Consider the following 18,499-nt stretch of genomic DNA (forward strand, 5'->3'; position numbering starts at 1 on the left):
AAGGACAATATAAAACTCTGAAGATATTTTGCCACTCTTGATGACTCATGGAGGTGTCATTGAGAAATATGACTAACCATTACTCTCTAACTTTGTGAAGCATCCCTCTAACCATGAGTGTTTCCCATCCAAGCTGCTGTCTTTATTGCCCAGGTGGAGAAGTGCCCTGGTGCTTGGTATGTGTGAATTACAAGTAAGGTCCTTCAGAAGAATGAGATATTACTGTTTCTCTAGTTGTACCTCACTTTTCTGATTATTAAGAACCTGTTATCATTTATTTTCTGGAGTCTAGCTGTGTTGGTCACTGTAGGTGAAGGAAAAGTCCTGTTATCTACAAGGAAGAGGCACTGTATAAAGGACCCACAGCCAGAGCTGGTCTTTGAGTCAGTTAGTTTACACGGAGATATTTTTTTCCCAGTATCTATTAAAAAACACAGCACACCTAATATAAGAACAGACACAGAGGAAAATATTTTCATATGTCCTATATGGAGACCAGTTTAGACAAGACAATCAGTGGACTATTGCTCACTAAACTCTAGTCTGTCAGTGACCCTGACCTGGAGTTGTACATGGGCTACTGGGTTAATAGCTGCCAAAGGACCTGCTCTCTGTGAATGTACATTATCTGGATTGGAAGCTGTTGCTCTTCACACTCTGAAAATCGGTGGCAAAGAGATCTGTATTTTACTTACATGTCTCATTTACTTATATGCATTAATTCCACATTTTCATTGTCTTCTCTCTCTTCTTTTTTCTGTGATGATCAGTGACTGATTGTTCTCCATTTACTGTGTACCAGTCCTCAGTCTATATATAGTTTAGCTGTCCTGTTTCAGAACTCAAAAATAATTAATCTCTCTTTGTATGGGATTCACTTCCCATCTCTTCTTATACTTATCACCTTTCTCTGTGCATTTTAAATTCTACAGAGTCTGTTTGAAACACTGAACAAGAAAGAGGGGTGGTACCACAAATGCCTACAATGCTTAAGTTTGTTCTGTGGCATAATATTTTTTTTCTTTCCTTAATCAGTTGTATCTGTGTTTGCCGGTTGAATATTTGTTGAGCACTGAGCTGACATTTTCAGAGAGCTGGCCACAGTAATTCCTAAGAATTCTTCCCTGAGCTAAAGCTAATGTAGACTACTAATGAGTATGCATAGTTAGGGTTATGTTTTTCTGTTTGCATTTCTTTGCATTTACTGATGTTAAATTTCTTCCACTGTTTTACCAGTCAGTGACTTGCTGTCATGAGATTCACCTGCAGCATTTTGTACATATTACTGTTCTGAATAATTCTGTACGGATGGAACACTTTTCTGCTTATTTGTCCACATCAGTTCTGGATGCATTCCTTATTGCTTATCCCTGCTGGTGTGCCAGGGTTCATGGCACTCACGAGTTGATGACTGACAAGAAGATGGCAGTTGTGTGTTCTGTTTCATGGCAAGGAACTTGTATGGAAGGTGACTAAAATGTCTTGTTGAAAAAGATGCTGGTAGTGTGATAATATATATGCCTCATCAGGTGAATAGAGAATATAAAGGTTGTTGTTGTTAGAAGTCATGGGTAGTTACGGTTCAGGTCACTGGTATATGAGAAGTCTGATGACATTAGAAGTTTCAGTTGTTGTGCTGAGATTGACCAAAACTCTTCAACTCTTCTGGGTGCATTTTAGCCAGTGTACCTGTTCAGGTGTATTCTGAATCCTTCTTTAGGTTCTGTTGGCTCTGTTGAACAGACTGCCGTTGCCTGACAGCAGAGGTACAGATACCATCTTGTGTACAGACATTCACAGCATAGAGACCTTTGGGATCTGAAACTCAACTGAAGTGTCTGCTTTGTGAAGCATCGGCTATATTGTTTCGACTGTAATTCTGTTACATTTGTTTTTTGAACAGATTTTCATTCCACTTTATTTCAAGAGGGATGTATTGTCTCTCATGACATTAAATACTTAGGTTTTGTTTTGGTGAGAAACAGGGTTACAGCAATCCTGATTCAATACCAACAAACCAATAATGGCAAGTTCAGCTAGGGAGTTGATAGTTGTCAGTTGTATGCACATCACTGGTGAGATGCTAACACATGAAGGATAAGAGCCTTAAGTCTAGGGAGATTTTTTTTTTCTTTATATTGCCATTTTCCCAATTTTTACGGAATGCTAATCTGAAAATACAGCAAGTTGAATGCAATAAAAAGGTAAAAATCATGGCTCTGGTATGTGGAAAACTGCTTTTATTTCCTTTTTTTTGTTTGTTTTTTTTAAAATTTGTTTTACTATTAGTTTAAATATCCAAGGCTACAGTGACAGGAGTATAATTTCTGTTTTTAATGGGAAAGATATTAGAACTACAAGTGAAACATCTGTCTGTCTGTTCTAGAGAAGGACTGCCAATGAAGTATTTAACTGATCTTTATATACCTGGACAATGCCAAATATATGGCTTCTTTGGAAACCCCAAAATGGAAAAAGTTGGACCTTCCGTACCTGAACTTTTAATCTGAAAGAGGTTGTCTGTGGTTTTGTACTATTTTCTGCTCATCAGCATTCAGCGACATTGCAGGATAGAGGAAAAGTACAGAAGCATACGGAAAAGATAAAAGGAGACTGGGAGCAGAAAAGATAAATGACTTTGCCGTCAGTGCAGTATAATGAAAATCAAATCAGTGCTTGGCAACGCACAATTGCCTGGTAAGGCTAACCCCAGACAGTGTTTTAAATAAAGTACATGCCTTTTGTATTTTATTCTTGTATTTATATAAAGAAAAATTACTTTGTTATTAGTTGATTGCAGGGGAAATAGATGTCCTGATTTCGAAAATTCTAAGAATGAGTGTGACTTACGTGTTTAGTGCCTCTTTAGTTACTGGCTTTGCCAGTAATGGAATTTTGTTGTTGCCAAAGTAAAGCCTGTTTAAACCACTCTTGTATTGTTTGGGCAGGGTATAAAAAGGATTCTGCATTCAGGATACATTCATCTTGAAAGTGTAAAGGAATTATTTGTTTGATAATGCATACAAAAGATATCTAGGTGTTAATGATAGGTTCTGTTTTAGTGTGCTCACCACTGCTCACAATCCTTGCTGGCCTGGCAGGCACTGGCTGGGTGGGATTGTCCAGTGTGGCTCCTTTCTATAAACTCTGTGTTGCTGAGCTGATATCTTCCACCACCTCTGTCAACAGTGTTGATGATGACTGGAGGAAGTGATTTCCAGTGAGGCCAGCTAACCAAGCTCTTTGGTTTTATATTTTTCTGTTGAAAAGTATAAAAGTATATAAAAAAACAAGTATAAAACTTTCTTCTTGAATCCTTGATCTAATGATGATGTTTCAATAATCTTAAAGCCTGCACTTTCTGTTCTGACAACATTCTGTAGCTGTTATCTCCCTCCAGACTTCCTTTCAGCTCTCTTTCAGTAGTTATACAGCTAGGCCATACCAGAGATGGACCTGGGCATGCAGGCAGCTGAACTTCTGGGTGGTGAAAGCAGAGCTACCACTGAGGGTTATAGCTGCCACTGGGGCTTATAGACTGTAGTGGTGGTACCTACATGACCAAGTTACACTGCAATTGAAAGTAGTAGTAGTAGTAAAAGTAAAAAATATATTTTTTGCAAACTTACAAATTTCATTTTATCAAAAGAAACAATAAAAGTGCATTTTCTGTTTTATTTCCAAATAAAATGTTTCAAGTTATGCATTAGCACAGTGCTGTATTGTTTGTGGTAAACTCACAATGGAAACAGAATTCGTTTTGGAATATGCCTACACTGGAATCAAAACACAAAAAGGAATCCACAACAACTCTGAAAGACTTCTGCAACCTTGCATTTTTTTCCTGATTGGGTCTGACAATGTATTTTTAATGAAGTCTTGAACATCTGCAAACTGTTTGCAAGCTGGAATTTTCTTCTTGAAAATTCAGCTGACTGTAGATTCACAGACTCTGTAATCATGAATACTGTGTCTCCACAGTACCTATTTGTGGTATAGTAATATAATAATCATAATAATAGCAATAATGAAATCCCTTCCCTTCCAGTTAAAATTCAACATTCTGGATAGCATTTCATACTAGTATAATGTGCTATTGGCTGTTTATGATGACTCAAAATTACGGCAAATGGCCTCTAAACACCTTGTACAACTGAAAATACATTTGTTTTCTGGGCTGTTCTTCTCCAGCTTCTCCATTTCAGTAAATGAATCTCAGAATCCACAAGTGTACAGGAAAGTACTGAACCAGAGCTCTTTTTCTTTTCAGTTTAGATTATAATGTTCAAATCTATTGGGAACTCTGGTTTTGTGTCCACAGAACGATCTTAATTTGTTGCTAACTTTTATCACAGGAGTTAAAATGAGTCAGAAATGTTCACAGGGTTTTATTTTTCATCTATTCCTTTACTTTTTAAATATTTGTGGGGGTATTGATTGTTCTAAGTCCTTGAATATGTTCACATGAATGCAGTGCAATGTACAGCTAGGAAAGCTGCTGTTACATGAACTAACAGGGCTAGGTAACAGATCCACTAAGGTCAGGTCTAGAAATACCACTAATCTAATTGGAGAGACTGTATAATTGTGATGATGCTGTATAATGTGGGACTAAACGCAGTGCAGATCAGCTCTTTAAACATTGCAGTGTTCAATGTAGACAAACAAATTTGTATTTGCTTTCTTATCTCAGTTTTCTTCTGAAGCTGTAGGATGAAAATAGGAGGAAGTACTATCATGTTTTTTCTTTACTATGCTTACTGGCTTTCTTATATGAACAGCCTTGTAAATTGATCTATTTCCATAATTCCCAAGCCTTCAATGACCTAGGATTTAGAGTTTGTTCCAAAATATTTGTACTTTCTTGAGTGTGATGAAGGTGCTTTGGTTTTTATGAACTCAGAAGCTACCACCTATTAAACTGTTTTGGTTTTTTTTAACATTCATAGAGCTTTCAGGATGCCTGTTGCTCAAGAGTGTGAAAAGCCATTAGCCATCTCAGCACAAATGACAGTAAAAATCAACATTCAAACAAGAGTAATTTCTCAGAGTTTTGAGTGTGCTTTGCAGAACGTGCATCAGTGAAGCTGGCTCAGTAAAGATCATTGGACTGGCCTTGGCTGCTGCTTAAGGGTCTCTGCTACAGTGTCCAGATGCAGAAAATAATGGAGAAGAATGTGGAGGACAATGGCTGTTCAGCTGGCTTACAGATATTGCACAGCTCATACTTGAGCCTATTCCTGTGTTGGCGTAAAATGAATGAAGCTCATGTGTTCCTTTTAGGGAGAGATGAGTAATTCTCAGTGGAGTACAGTGCAAGTACAAGCACAAGGATCCCTTAATGGGGTCTAGAATGGAAAGTGGGATAGCACTGTCAGCAGAGCATCGTGTCCCAGGTCATTTGCTGTGTTGCAAGTCAAGATTTATTAGCTCAGGCACGGCTCTGCCTCTGCCACGCATGTGTCTCTGAGTGCTGGATTGTAACGCACAGCGATGCTGGTGTGCCTGCCAGCTTCTCTATGCCATGCTCTGCTGTCGAGAGGAGCTCTCCTCACAAGCAAGGTCAATTGAAGTTGCTGAAGTTGCTCTCATCTCTGTGTCTTCTCCTTCAATGGCTTACCATTTTATGAGCTCACCACTGACAGGCCTGCAGTGATCTTGTGGTTAGTTTAGGTTTCTTTTTTTTTTTTATGAGTGAATGAGATCCTTTCATTTTGTAAGGGAGAAAACAAAGGTGAAGTTTTCTAATAGCTATTTAATATAATCTGTGACTACTGACCTTTCTTATTTTTATTCATGAGCAAGCTGGGAAATGGTAAAATGCAGTAAAAGGCAGGAGACCTGTATGGATTTGTAAGCATAATGCACGGAGGTGCATGGGCTGGGTAGCATTTGGGAGGCCCTGAAGTTGGCTGTCTCATAGCCTTAATCCCTTGGGTTGGGTTAATGAGATTGACTGGTCCTTGAACCAGGGAACATTTTAAGCTTTGGCCTTCCATTTAAGAATGAGTCAGTCAGCACTGTGAGCATGCAATCCAGCAGCAGTACTTCTCCCTGGGATTTCTTTCTTATTCCTTCATCCTTTTTTCCTCCTTGCTCTACCTAATAGAAAATGGCAGCTTTGAACACTCTCATGAGAAAAGTATAGTAGATGTCTTAGAGGCAGGAGCCTCTACTTGAGAGCTTTAGGCAAAACTGGCAGCAGAATACTAGTCAGTGATATTTATACAAATGTGCTTCATAGAATCATCTGGTGGCAGTTTCCTTCACTTTGCAGACTGATCTAAAGACTCTTAAGTTTTTATTAGCCTAGCTCCTTTAGTCTGCTTTTGTTCTTAATAGTCTTTTCACATCCACATGGTGTTAGTGACAGTTTGTTTCTTGTGGAAATCAAATTTTCAAGCTCAGGGATTCCAGTCGTCACTGGAATATATTAAGACTACATGAATTGCAGGGCAGGTCTTGTCTTTCATTGTCCTGCTAACAACACTTGGACACTAGAAACTTTGGGCAAAAGGGCTATTTGATGTGCTGTTCTGCTATGTTAAACTTAGAGGAACCTTCCTTGCAAGGTCCTGTTTTATCCTTTCCAGTGCTTTTATCCTATGGAAGCTTCTGAAAAGTTTTGCATTTTTGGTGTCTATTTGCTAAAGTGCACAGATGCTGTTGCTGCCCATGCACTGTTGATATTGCCGCAGTAATTGTTCTTAATGATTGTTAATCTTCAGATTCTCCAGTTGTAGATACAGTTTGTGCTGTGGGTAGAGATATGACAGGAGCAAATAAAGGCTGTCATTTTAAAGGTTTACCTTGCACTGTGCAGTCAGGGTATGTCTCATGAGAGGGGATGTTATCTTAGACTCTAAGAAAGTGCTAAAAAGAGAGACTAATGAAGCCGTTATGTTGATGTGAATGCCAGCTGGAAGCTAAGCAAGGGAATAGCTTTCTTCATCAGCTAGAAAAAAAGAGAAGGACTGTTCAACCAACAGTGGTCTGCTCCACTGTCAGCCAAGAAACATATTTGTACAGTCCATTTTGTTATGCTAGGAGCTGAAGTAATGATGGTGGTGATTTTTTTTTGTATTCCTATTTCCATCATTGGCATGCTATTTAAGACTTAAACCTTTAGTGCAAATCAGTTTTGCCTGCAATATGATCACTGTGCTTGATACCAGGTGTTGGAAAATTCTCTCTTCTTTCCATCTTCCCATAATCCATTGGACCATTTTGTTGCTTTGTGCTAGTTAGCTTCCTGGGAAAGAAGTTGACTTGACTTTTTTGTAAGAAAGGGTTTTTCTCATAATTGATCCTGTCTTAAATACTCTCTTTTAATCTAATGCTAACCAGCACATTGATATGGATGAGGAGGTCATTGCCCAGCAAATTTTTCTGTTTTAGGAAACTTACATGGTAGTCATCCAGGCCTAACCTCAGCTGTTTAGCTGACTGGCTGGCTGTCTGGATGTAAACCAGATGTGGTGTTTGAGCTATGACTGATGAGAAAGCAAAGTTAGCAAATTGACCTTTTCCACACGCATGCAGAGGACATTGCTGATTAGCTCATATCTTCCTGACAGGAGATATCTCCTGACTAGTGCAAGTTTTAAGGTGAGGAGATAAAATGTGCAAAAATATTTTTGATAATCATCTGAGCATTTCATATATTGGAAGGGATTTGATTAATAACCCTGCAGTAAAAAAAAAAAAAAGAAAAAAAATAATTTAAACAATTCACATGTTGCGGTAATGTGTATTTTGTAGACTAAAACCTGAATACTTCAGAGTCATCACATGTACTTGCTTAAGTTTGTATGTGTCAGAATACTTAAATTTCTCATCTTCTTCTGTCTTAAGGTGCAAAAACTTCAGTTTGGTACTTACCTTATTTGGTACTTGTCTTGAAGTTTATTTCCTCCTTTGACTTTCACGTTTTTACACTGAGATTGTTGTTCTCAGAAGGGGACTGAAGATGGAGATGTTGGAGATGTTAATGATAGATAACTACCTCTCTCTTAATTTACCCATGGTTTTATCAGGGGCCAGTTGGGCAAAAGTGTTTGAATATTATTAGTGCATTTAGCTTTTTAAAATTTTATTTTTATATTGTTGTCAATTTTGTGATTTAAAAAAAATATTTGAAATACTAGATGAGAGTGAGAACTAGAGCTCTTAATGAAGCTTTTTAGTGGATTTTAGTGTGTGTTGATACAAAAAATTTGATTTCTTGATTCCCTATTTCATGGTTTATGGTTTTTGTTTTCACTTTTTGCTTGTCTAATTGCCTAATTGCTTGTCTCTTTGCTCCTTTTAGCATGAAGGAGTTCTCACTGTTAGCATGGTTTTTGCTCTTATTGGTGTAACCTGTTTTTGGTTGTGTTCTGGCTTTTGTACCAGTCAGAGCACAAAATTTCCCATGTACATGCTTTTCTCCCTCCTAAAGGCTAGTTACAATTTTTCACAAAATCTCCAGCTCAATCCAGCACAGTGCAGACTTGTCTATGAAGTGCTGTGTTTCCTCAATGCCAAGAAGTTCTGAAGGATACTATAAAATCGAGCTCCTTACAGCTCTATTCTGTTTACCTTGGAAACAGTTTTTCTATTAAGTTCACATGTAGCTCACAAGATACTTTGCTGTGTTCCTCTTGCTTATTGCTGCTGTTATAAAATGATGCATTGAGTAAATACTCTTAATTTCACATGTGAGCTGTGCTTTTGCTTTGCTTTTCTTGCAATTGTATTTTGTCAGTGGTTCCCTTTATTTACCATAGCTTGTTTTTTTCCCCTAATACTGATCAAAATTACTGCAAACGTAGGATGAGTAGGGTGAAATGTGTATCTACCACAATGGGTTTCCGCTGTGGTTGTGCAGAATTTATGTGGAACAGGAGAGTACTGACATGCCCTTGCATTCATCTGTGGTTTTTCATGTAGAATCTGTCTCTATCTCCCCCCAGCTTTTTTTGTTATGCTCTGGACAAGTACATCACTTTGCTTAGTAGCTGTTTTGTAGGGGACCACTATACTGACATCTCTTGAAGTAATTACTTTAAAATGAATTATCAAATAACCTTTGCCTTATACAAACCTAAATAAGTCTTAGCATGGTAGCCATATGACAAAAGGTGGGATGGTTACTCGTAAACATGCATTAATGTGGGGAATTTCAGTGTTCAGAATGCTTCTAAGTTAAGCAGTTTCAGGAATACAGGTCTACAGTTTGGAATGAGGTTTAGGTTTGGTTTTTGAAAAACATGGTTTGACTGAGGAAACTAAAACCAGGGTTTTTTTTAAACAAAATTGTGATGAAAGGGTGGTGTTTTTCAGAAAATACTGTTGGGAATAGTAATTTGTTGATTTATGACGAAAAGATGATTCATCAGTTTGGGGAAGTGATATTCAAGTTCTGTTTCTAGCTCTTTTTTAGACTTTCTTCCTGGTATTAAGCTCATCTTTCTGTAACTTTCATTTATAAAATGAAGATTATAACAGTTCATTTTCCCGATGTTTTGCTGTTACTCTTTAGGCAGAAAGACTGACAATAACAAGCATATCTTACTTCTATTTATGTAGTTGACTAAGCACAGGGGGATTGTGCTGTCATATTGATAGTCTCTAGGCAATTGCAAAATATAAATAAGCAGTTACAGTGATTATCATTTCAAATGGAATTACTCTAAGGCAACATCTGTGTGATGGTGACAAAGCAGTCTCTAGCCAGGTGAAATTGGGCGTGCTATAGGGCTGCTGAACATTGTAGGGCACTTGTTAGCACTTTCTTTAAACTTACGTACTTGTTAAACTCTTGTTTTTTTAATCAAGAGTAGGTGAAATATTATTTATGAATGATGTGCAATATGAATGATTTGACTATAAAATAGGGAATAAATAGTACTTGCAATAAGATAATCCAATCCTAGGCCAACCAAAGGAAATCAAAATTGGTGTTAACCATTGGGATACATCTACTACAGATACTTTTTTCTGGAGGAAAAAGCCATTCTCACATCATCTTACCACTGGGGTTGTGATACAGAACTTTGTGTAATATATGTAAGACATAAAAAATGTTGATCTTTGTGCTTTGTTACTTGAAGGTATGTTGATTTTTCACCACCTACGAAGGACTGGAAGGAGGTTTAGCCACTATGAATCTCAACAATTTAGACACTGAATTCTCTATAATAGCACTTAGGAAGAACTTGAACCTTGCTTCTAGGTTGAAGTTCTGTAATAACTCAAATTTATCTGTAGCCAGTATGTCATGGTCCTCTTTTCTCTCCCTAGATGCTTTCTCATGCTGTTTCTAGCGCTGAACTCACGGTGGCCAGGTGAGGAAGCTGGGCTACCTGGACACCACCTACCTGGCATAGTTAGCTGACTCATCTGGCTGGCAGGTTGCTGTGAGAGGAGATGAGCTCCAGTGCCCATGTAATAGAAGAGTTGGGATCAAATGACTGAGTATGTGGTGGTGAGATTGTGGCAGTCTTAGTTGGCTGAAATGGCTATGAAATGTCTGTAATTACATTTGTTCTACATTAGTTGTTAACATGTTCACTTTCTGTCTCTGAACCATTTCAGCAAGATGATAGAGATTCAAAGTGCTCTAAATTAATCTTAATGGCACTGTGGTCAGTGACATAGTCAGTATTTTATTGTATGCCAGCTGAGCACTGGTTGGATTTATATGTGAGTGCAGCTCATTAACTTTCCAAAGTATTTTATGATCTCAAGTTAGAAATTGCAGCATGTCTGCATGACAGTTTTGCCTCCTGGTAGAATATATTGTTGCACCTTTGGCTGGAGCAGTTGCATTTGTTTTGGTTCAGATGAGGAATTGATGAGGCAACTAGATCCTTGTCCCATACGTTCATGTTTATTTAAAAAGGAGCTGCACAAAACTATTGCCCCTCTTTCACAACTCTAAAAATACCTGGCAATCTTTGTTTAATACTCCTCATTTACCTACTGTCACCTGGAACTCCAAAAGTTTCACTCACTTCTTTCTTCTTCGGGGTCATGCTGCAAGTTTTTGTCCAGGAATATAAATTATTTCTGTTCAAAGACACCTTATCTTGCCCTGCAACCATGTTCAAGCCCCCCCAGTGCTTGCATTTAGTTTCCTGAGATATCTCTCTACCACTGTAATTCCCTCAGTGACCATTTCTTTCATATACACTTTTTTTTTAGTGATGGCTTCTCTTGTTTTAACTGGTCTGTTACGCTAGTCTCAAATGAGGATTCCAAGACAATGTTTGCTTACTATAAAAAACAGTTCCATCCAATCTCTAGCAAAGGTGTTTCCTAAGAAATTATCAGGTCATTGAATGCTCATTGGTTTCGGCTAACTCTAAGAAAATTCTTCAAATTCTTAAACATGTTTTGTTTTATTTATATTCAGAAAAGACTCAGTGCAGTGCTGTGCCAACTGCTCAGTTTGGAGTAAAATCATCTTTTAAAGGTGAGCTGTTCCTTGGTATTCAGTAAGCACATTTCATTATCATGCAGTCTTTTGTGAGTATTGCCCATGATGAATAATGAATAGGAGATTGAAACAAGGCATTCTTCTGTAATTTCTTCCCATTATCACATCTAACTATGTTCACTACAGCAGAATTGATATTTCAATACAACTCACTCTCTCTCTCTCTCCTTATCAGTGTTGTAAAAATTACTGCATTTGCACCACGCATAACTTGTGGAGGTATTTGCACATGTGAAACAATTCATGCAGATTCTTAGTGGAACCTGGCTTGTAGCTTGTTTCTGTGTGTAATGAATTGTTACTTATTTTGAATTTATCACATTAAAAACCCATTTGAGATGCGATGTCTTGGTTGCGGAAGTGATCCAGGGAGTTCACAGCTGAGGCAGTCGAATCCAGACATATGTGTGCTATATTAAATGTGTGATGTGACCACATCTTTAGCTCTGTAGCAATGGTAACAGCAGTATATCTGTGCCTAAAATAGTCAGTGAGCAAAATAATGATAAAAGATTTCAGTTTATCAAGTAAATTGAAGCATTTAAGTACAGAGGCAATTTGTGTGTTTTTTAGCTGAGAGTGTCACTGCTGAAGTCACTGCAGATGAAATAAAGTGCAAAACACTATTAGAACCCCTTAATAAAATTTGTGAGTGCTGCTCTGTTAAAATGTTAGGGCCTTCTGTAACTATAACATGTAAAGGCATGTTTGAGGTTAAACATGTATTTAAAATTAAACTAATGCATAAGCCCTTTTTGAACTGAGATTTTTTAATAATTTTAAGATCCCAGATGTGCCAGTGCTGTGCTGAGCCTGTGGGTATAGGCACACAGAGTACTGGAGCTTGTCTGGAGGGGCTTCCCAAGAATAGTGCTTTATGTGGAGTCTGCTGGCTTTGAGGAAGGGATTAAAGAACAGACATTATTCCCAGGATGGCTTTGCTGACACCAGTTGATGAGCAGTAACATCTGTTTCCTAATGGCAAAGCACTCCAAGCTGCTTTAAAATACCTGACAAAGTTACTTTTAATTCTGCATGAAGTAAGTGGGAGGGATAACTATTCTTAATTGTGAAGTGGATTCCTGTGTTGATACAAGGTTACCTAATCCTTGCTTGCCTGAGAAAACAAGATTTATGGTTCTCACCAGTCTTCTGCTTAGTTTCCATGCCCTCATTTGCTCTATCTGTTCAGACCTTAAGTACATGTAGCAAAATCGATCAAAGACAGGAGAAAGGAGAAGGGGACATCCAGGCATTAGCAAAACAGGTATATGCCAGCCTTGGAACGTTAGCCATGTTTGCTTGGAGAGAGGCTGTAATAGCGGAAAGCTGAATGAGAACGAGGCCTAAGTCTCTTTTGGTTCCACACACCTGTGTGTTGTGACAGCATTCAGGGCTGGGAAAAGGCTCTCCATGTGTGTAGGTACCTTTGGGAGTGGTTTTGTGTGGTGAGATGGTTGGCAATATCTGTGATATCAGATGGTGTCATCCAAGGGTTAGGATTGTATATACCTCTTCTTCCCTTGTCAGCCTCAAAGCTGACCTTGTACCTGATTCTGTGACAGAGATACAGCAATGGTAACCACTGTTGTGGTTACACACCAGGTGTAAATCCTGCATCAGGCTGTTTTCTAGATTCAGAGAGCTATTTTCTTCACAGCATGAGATAGAAGTGTGAGATCCAGTCCTGCTTCTCATGATCTGAACTATCAGTGGCCATGACCAAAGCACAGGCCTTTATTTAAAGAAATATTTTTTTTTCTTTTTTTTTCTAGCTGTGCAACTAACAAGGACTGCTGAAGTGGTGATCTAGAAACATGGACTGTGCACATGGCAGATGCTGTTGGTGAAGGTTACCTTGGTAGACATGTCCCTAGCCCAGAGGCTGGACCACTCATGTTTCAGAAAGCCCCTGCAGTTAACAGAAGTCATTCAGTTGAAGTCAGCATATTTTGTTTTAGGCCTTTAGAGCCTGATGATCCATCTGCTTTCACAAGTCTTTGCTTGTTAAAATAGAGGTCCACTTTATTTCCTTGAAGCAGGATTTTTCATCCAGTGAGCTGCGATTCCCCTCAGGGCGTAGGGGAAGACAGTGATGGCAATTGAAGTGATCTTAAGACGTGGAAAAGATGGCTAAACATTTAAAGAAAAGATGCCTTGCAGAATGAGTGCAGACTATTATAGAGAATTACTGTGATCAGTATATTATAACAATGAATAAAAGAATACAAATGTCTTGATATGAAGCATGGTGATGCTCCCCTAAAAAAAATAACACCGCTGCAAGAACAAAGGTTTCACATGGGCTGCACACATGAAATGGAAGGTGACATGGAGAATAATGTCTTCAAAAGCAGGCTTTGAATGTAGAAGTGCACATTTAATTCTAAAGTAAGAGGTGGGCTCTGGTGTATGGCATACTTCAGGCATCCAAACTTCTTACTGTAACATCCTGATTTCTGCCTGGTTGTCAGGTTCCTTAATTCCCTGGGAAAGCAGGTTTTCAGGCTTGGTGGCAAAGGTTATTAGTATCTTATAGTGCCAGAGGAGGAGCATTATGCAGTTCTCTCTGGTCTTCCTTTATCTTTAGTGAATTCCTGTAGAGGAGAGGGTTGGACCAGAGTCTTTTTGCAATTATACACAGATAAATAATGGATTTTTCCTTTTTATTGCCGTGATCAAAATGCTGAATGTATTCCATATTCTTTCTACCTTCAGAACTGTAAAAACCCTTTGGTTTGACCCAAAGTATTTCACATAATGTGAAAAAATTACTGCAGGTTTTTCCTTACCATTCTTCATCCATTTAATTGTCCTCTCCTTTTCACTTAGATTTTAATGCAAAAAAAAAAAAAAAGAGAAAAGTAGTGGTTGTAAAAGTTCAAAATAGAATGGTTCTACTGCTTTTGATTCTGTTGCTGTTTTTATGTGGTAAAATTATCGCTAGTCTTTGTTACAATGGAAACAAATTTGGTGAACATATTATTCCCATACTATTCTAGAAATTAAGGTGTGTGTTGCTGTCTAGAGTTGTACTTGTCAGAATTTTACACATTGTACCTTGTACATAGTTACTAATTCACTTTTTTTGAAGTGCTCTGAAGTAATAAGACAAGAAAAGTTCTATTTTCTTTTCAAGTGCTAGCTTTCTTTTTGATCTATAATTCTTACCTGTTGTAGATAAGAAAATTTTCTCATGCTCTGTAATTAATAACCTGACTTCTGTTAGATGAGATTTGTTTTAAGTATGTTGCACATTTCTCAGCGTGTATCATGACTCTCTGTGGGAAACAGTTCTTATTTTGCAACCACGTTTGCCTGTTCTGGCAACCTGGTATTACAAATATTTTTCAAATCTCCTTGACTTATTCTATGTAGCAAATGCTGAATTACTAAGACAGACTAGAGAAAATGTTGCAATATTTACAAATTGTTTGTAAAAGTATTCTGTTTTATACAGCAGATCCTTTTGACTAACTATAGAGGAGTAGGCTGTTGATCACTTACAACAAATACATGGAATTTACCATACAAATTTCAGGAATATTTTAGAATTTTTTCTGGTAATGCTGCCAAAATAATTCTAAGAACTTGAGTAAAGTTACTAATAGTTTTAAAGTAATCCTTCACAATGATTTTTTTAGAAATATCTGAGTGTGCCTGAGTATTGAGTTTATTTAAAGTTCTTATGAAGCTACTCAGGGCCTCTGGAAAGCAAAAAAGGGGAAACAACTCACATTTTTGCCCACTTTAGAAAAGAACGAGAAAATATATGTCGTAGAGATTTAATTTAGAATGTGTAATAACTTTCAGAGTTATTAACAAGTATCTTATAAAGAGGAGGTCTGGGTTGCAGGGCTGCAGACACAAACCTACTTGCTCAAACTTGTGATAAGAAGGAGACAGTTTGGTTCCATTTGAGGGAGAAATAAGAGAGCAGGATTTTTCTTCTTTGTAGTCAGAACTCCTGTTGAAAAATTGGTAGTGTTTGCAAATGTAGATGTAAAGGAGCTAAGAAAACCCCTCAGAATTTAGGTGAACTGTGTGAACTTTATATTCATAGGTATTATTACAGTCTCATAATGAATATGATTCCTCATAACATTTCTTTGATATTTTTCACTGAGGCACACAGGAAGCATTACTGCATCAGAACATCAGCAGTGTGCTGTTAATATACCTGTTGTCCAAATAGAACCTACCTTATTAATTCTCAGATGTGGAAGGTGCTTGGTGCAGGTAGTTAAATGGTCACAAGGATGAATGCCTGCTTTGAATTTCCTCCCTGCCTCTGCCACCAGAGTTGCTGTGGAATGCCAAGTAAATCACATGAACTGACAGAGTCTCATTTAGTCATTAATCATGTATTACAGATTTCGTGCCCAAACTAAGGCACCTGTGGCCAAAACTTCTAGGAAGTGTTCACCACTGCAGTAAGATGGGAATGTAATGGCAACAGTGCTTTAAGTATGTGGAATAAAACTGTTAAATAGACTTGACATTGAGAGCTATCAAGATAGGCACCCACAATTACTCTTAGTCACTCTTTGGTCTCCAATTTCTTACATGAAAATAATAGTCTAACCTAATCTTGCAAAGATTATGAAGAAGAGCATTAATATTATTTGCAGGGCAGTAGTTGCCATTGGAGTAAGTGATGAATTATGCACTTATGCTAGAAAGCTGTTTGTCTTTTGTAGGAGAACGTGTACTGCATTTAGTTGTATATTTAGGCCTGACCCTGCAGAAAACTTTGAGATTATTTTTTAATAAAAAGATTATTTTTTCTCTTGTTTAAATACTGTAAAATCAAATTCTTAGTACAGTGGTCAAACAGCTTGGGGGAAAGTATATAATAATTGAGCATTATTTTTCAGTCCAGGACAGTTTTAAAGTAACACTATCTGCCTGCTTTTTGAAATGAAAGTAGTAGACAAACAAATTATTCTAAACAAATCTCATGTCTTAATCATCATTCTGTTTTATTTATTTATATTCCTCTTTGGAGCAGAATATAGTTTTGACTGAGAATTTTCCTGTAAACTAAGGAAATAATATCAGTGTATGCATGTTGGAGGCTTCAGTTTCAAACTTATAATAGCCAGCCTTTAGACTGAATTCTGGACCAATCTCTTCACATTGTGAATGGCACCTCAGAATGTGTCATCCAAAGCAGCTAGCCAGGTAGGCAGTGTCACAGACCCTGTGGTAGCTCTCTGCTAACCAAGAGGGAATGTCTGAGGCTGGGGTAGGTCTCTAACGGTGTGTCTAAGGTTCTCCATACATTTCACGCTCAGTAGTTGCTGGGTGAAAGGCAGAAGGTCCAGTCTTTGAAGATGGTTGACTGCTTTGACAATATCTGTTGCCTCAAAGTCCCTGAGACTTCCTGGGCAAGGGCACGATTAATTTCTGAACTGTGTTCCATCTTAGGGGTCACCTTGGTGTGAGCCGTGGAGGCCTGGCAGTCCAGAGCTGTTCTGGGCAGGCAGAGAGGCACACAGGAAAACTTGACAGGCAAAATAAAACTGCATTCGGCTTTAGGCAGGAGACAAATGAGGGTTTGCAGCATTGCAGCTTTTGTACCTTGGCTCCATCTTGGACACCATTGAATACCTCCCTATGCCAGGAGACATTAATTGTGATGCAGTAAGTTGAACCTTGATTTTTGTTCTATCTGCCTATTATTTTCTTCCCTTCTGTTGTCCTCTTTCTCATTATGGACAGATTTGGCCACTGTCAAATTGAATGACTTTTTTGCATACTTGGTTGACTGATTCTTTTTTTCTCCCTAGTTTGCTGATACAGTCAACTGTGCCAGTAAAGCAATTATGTAAAATTGTGTATAAAGGTTTAATGATACAAAACAGTGTTCATCACAAATCTAATTGTGATTCTTAACATCCTTCCATAAACTCTGTGGTTAATACCAATTTTGTTAAAACCTGTGCTTAGTTTAGTAGATAAGGGAACATTTAATGTACATGTTACTATTAACTTTGAAAGGAAGCAATAAATAAAAATGGTGATTTGGAGGAGTTCAGATAATGATCTATGTGCTGTCAGGTATGATTATAAGAAGTCTGCTTTATTACGTATCAGGTTACACCATTACCTGTTTTGCATTATGAATGGTAACTATGTATGGTTGATTGTGCACCGAGTCTAATACAACACAAAGATTAAATATGAAGATGGACATTGTAATGAAACAAATAATGTGTCTCCATACTGAAACCCAAGAAACAGTGGGTTAAAAGAGAATGGACAGGTACACTGTACTTAGGCTTGATATCTGGTTTCCACTTGGATAACTGAACTGGTTCAGGAAAAGAGCAGTAAAGCAATACTTGGTAATACTTTCACTGAAACCAAAAATCCCATTGGCTTTTCTTAATCCAGAATAGAGCATTTAGAAACATTCCAAAGCTGATATTTCTCCTTCATGTTTTCATTGGTATTTTCTGATTTCTGTGCTACTGCTTTCCTTGGAACCCTGGCTGGGATTTAATCCTACCACAGAAAGTACTGGCAAGTCAGATATTATTGTAAGGATTGACATTTAGTAGAGTCTCATTTACATCAGGTCATTATGTACTGCAGGGAAAGACCTTCTGCCACAGTCACTAGAGACAAAGCACATGCTACTTCATCAGGCAGGGTGTGAGGAGGGAGATTGAAAAGGGGTTATCCTTTCTATCCCCTTCTTGGTTAGCAGTTCCAGGCTTTATGTCATCTTTGCATGAAGGAGGCACTACAGACTGTAAGGACAGGGAACAGGTAATAACCCAGCAGTGCTTTCTGCTACCTCCCTAATTGGGGTCACACTTGGATGCTGAATTATGAAGGTGAGTTCTGTTCACTTGGTTCACGCCAGGTATTGAGACGTGTGAGCTGTGTTATACTGAAGAGAGCATTCTGTGCCTTATATAAACAGCTTTAATTTACTGCTTTCTGAAAACAGAGGCCTGAAGCAGTTGTGGAGGTTTCAGGAATGTTAATTGTTTGTGTACATGAATG

At 38.0% G+C, this 18,499-nt stretch overlaps 1 protein-coding gene across 1 annotated transcript in view; it reads left to right on the forward strand.

Annotated features, from left to right (window-relative positions):
- TRHDE (thyrotropin releasing hormone degrading enzyme) overlaps window positions 1-18,499 on the forward strand; it is a 197,339-nt gene that overhangs the window by 18,435 nt on the left and 160,405 nt on the right. The gene's annotated exons all lie outside the window — the stretch shown is intronic.

This window comes from Cinclus cinclus, chromosome 4, assembly GCF_963662255.1.
Source record: "Cinclus cinclus chromosome 4, bCinCin1.1, whole genome shotgun sequence".
NCBI lineage: Eukaryota > Metazoa > Chordata > Aves > Passeriformes > Cinclidae > Cinclus > Cinclus cinclus.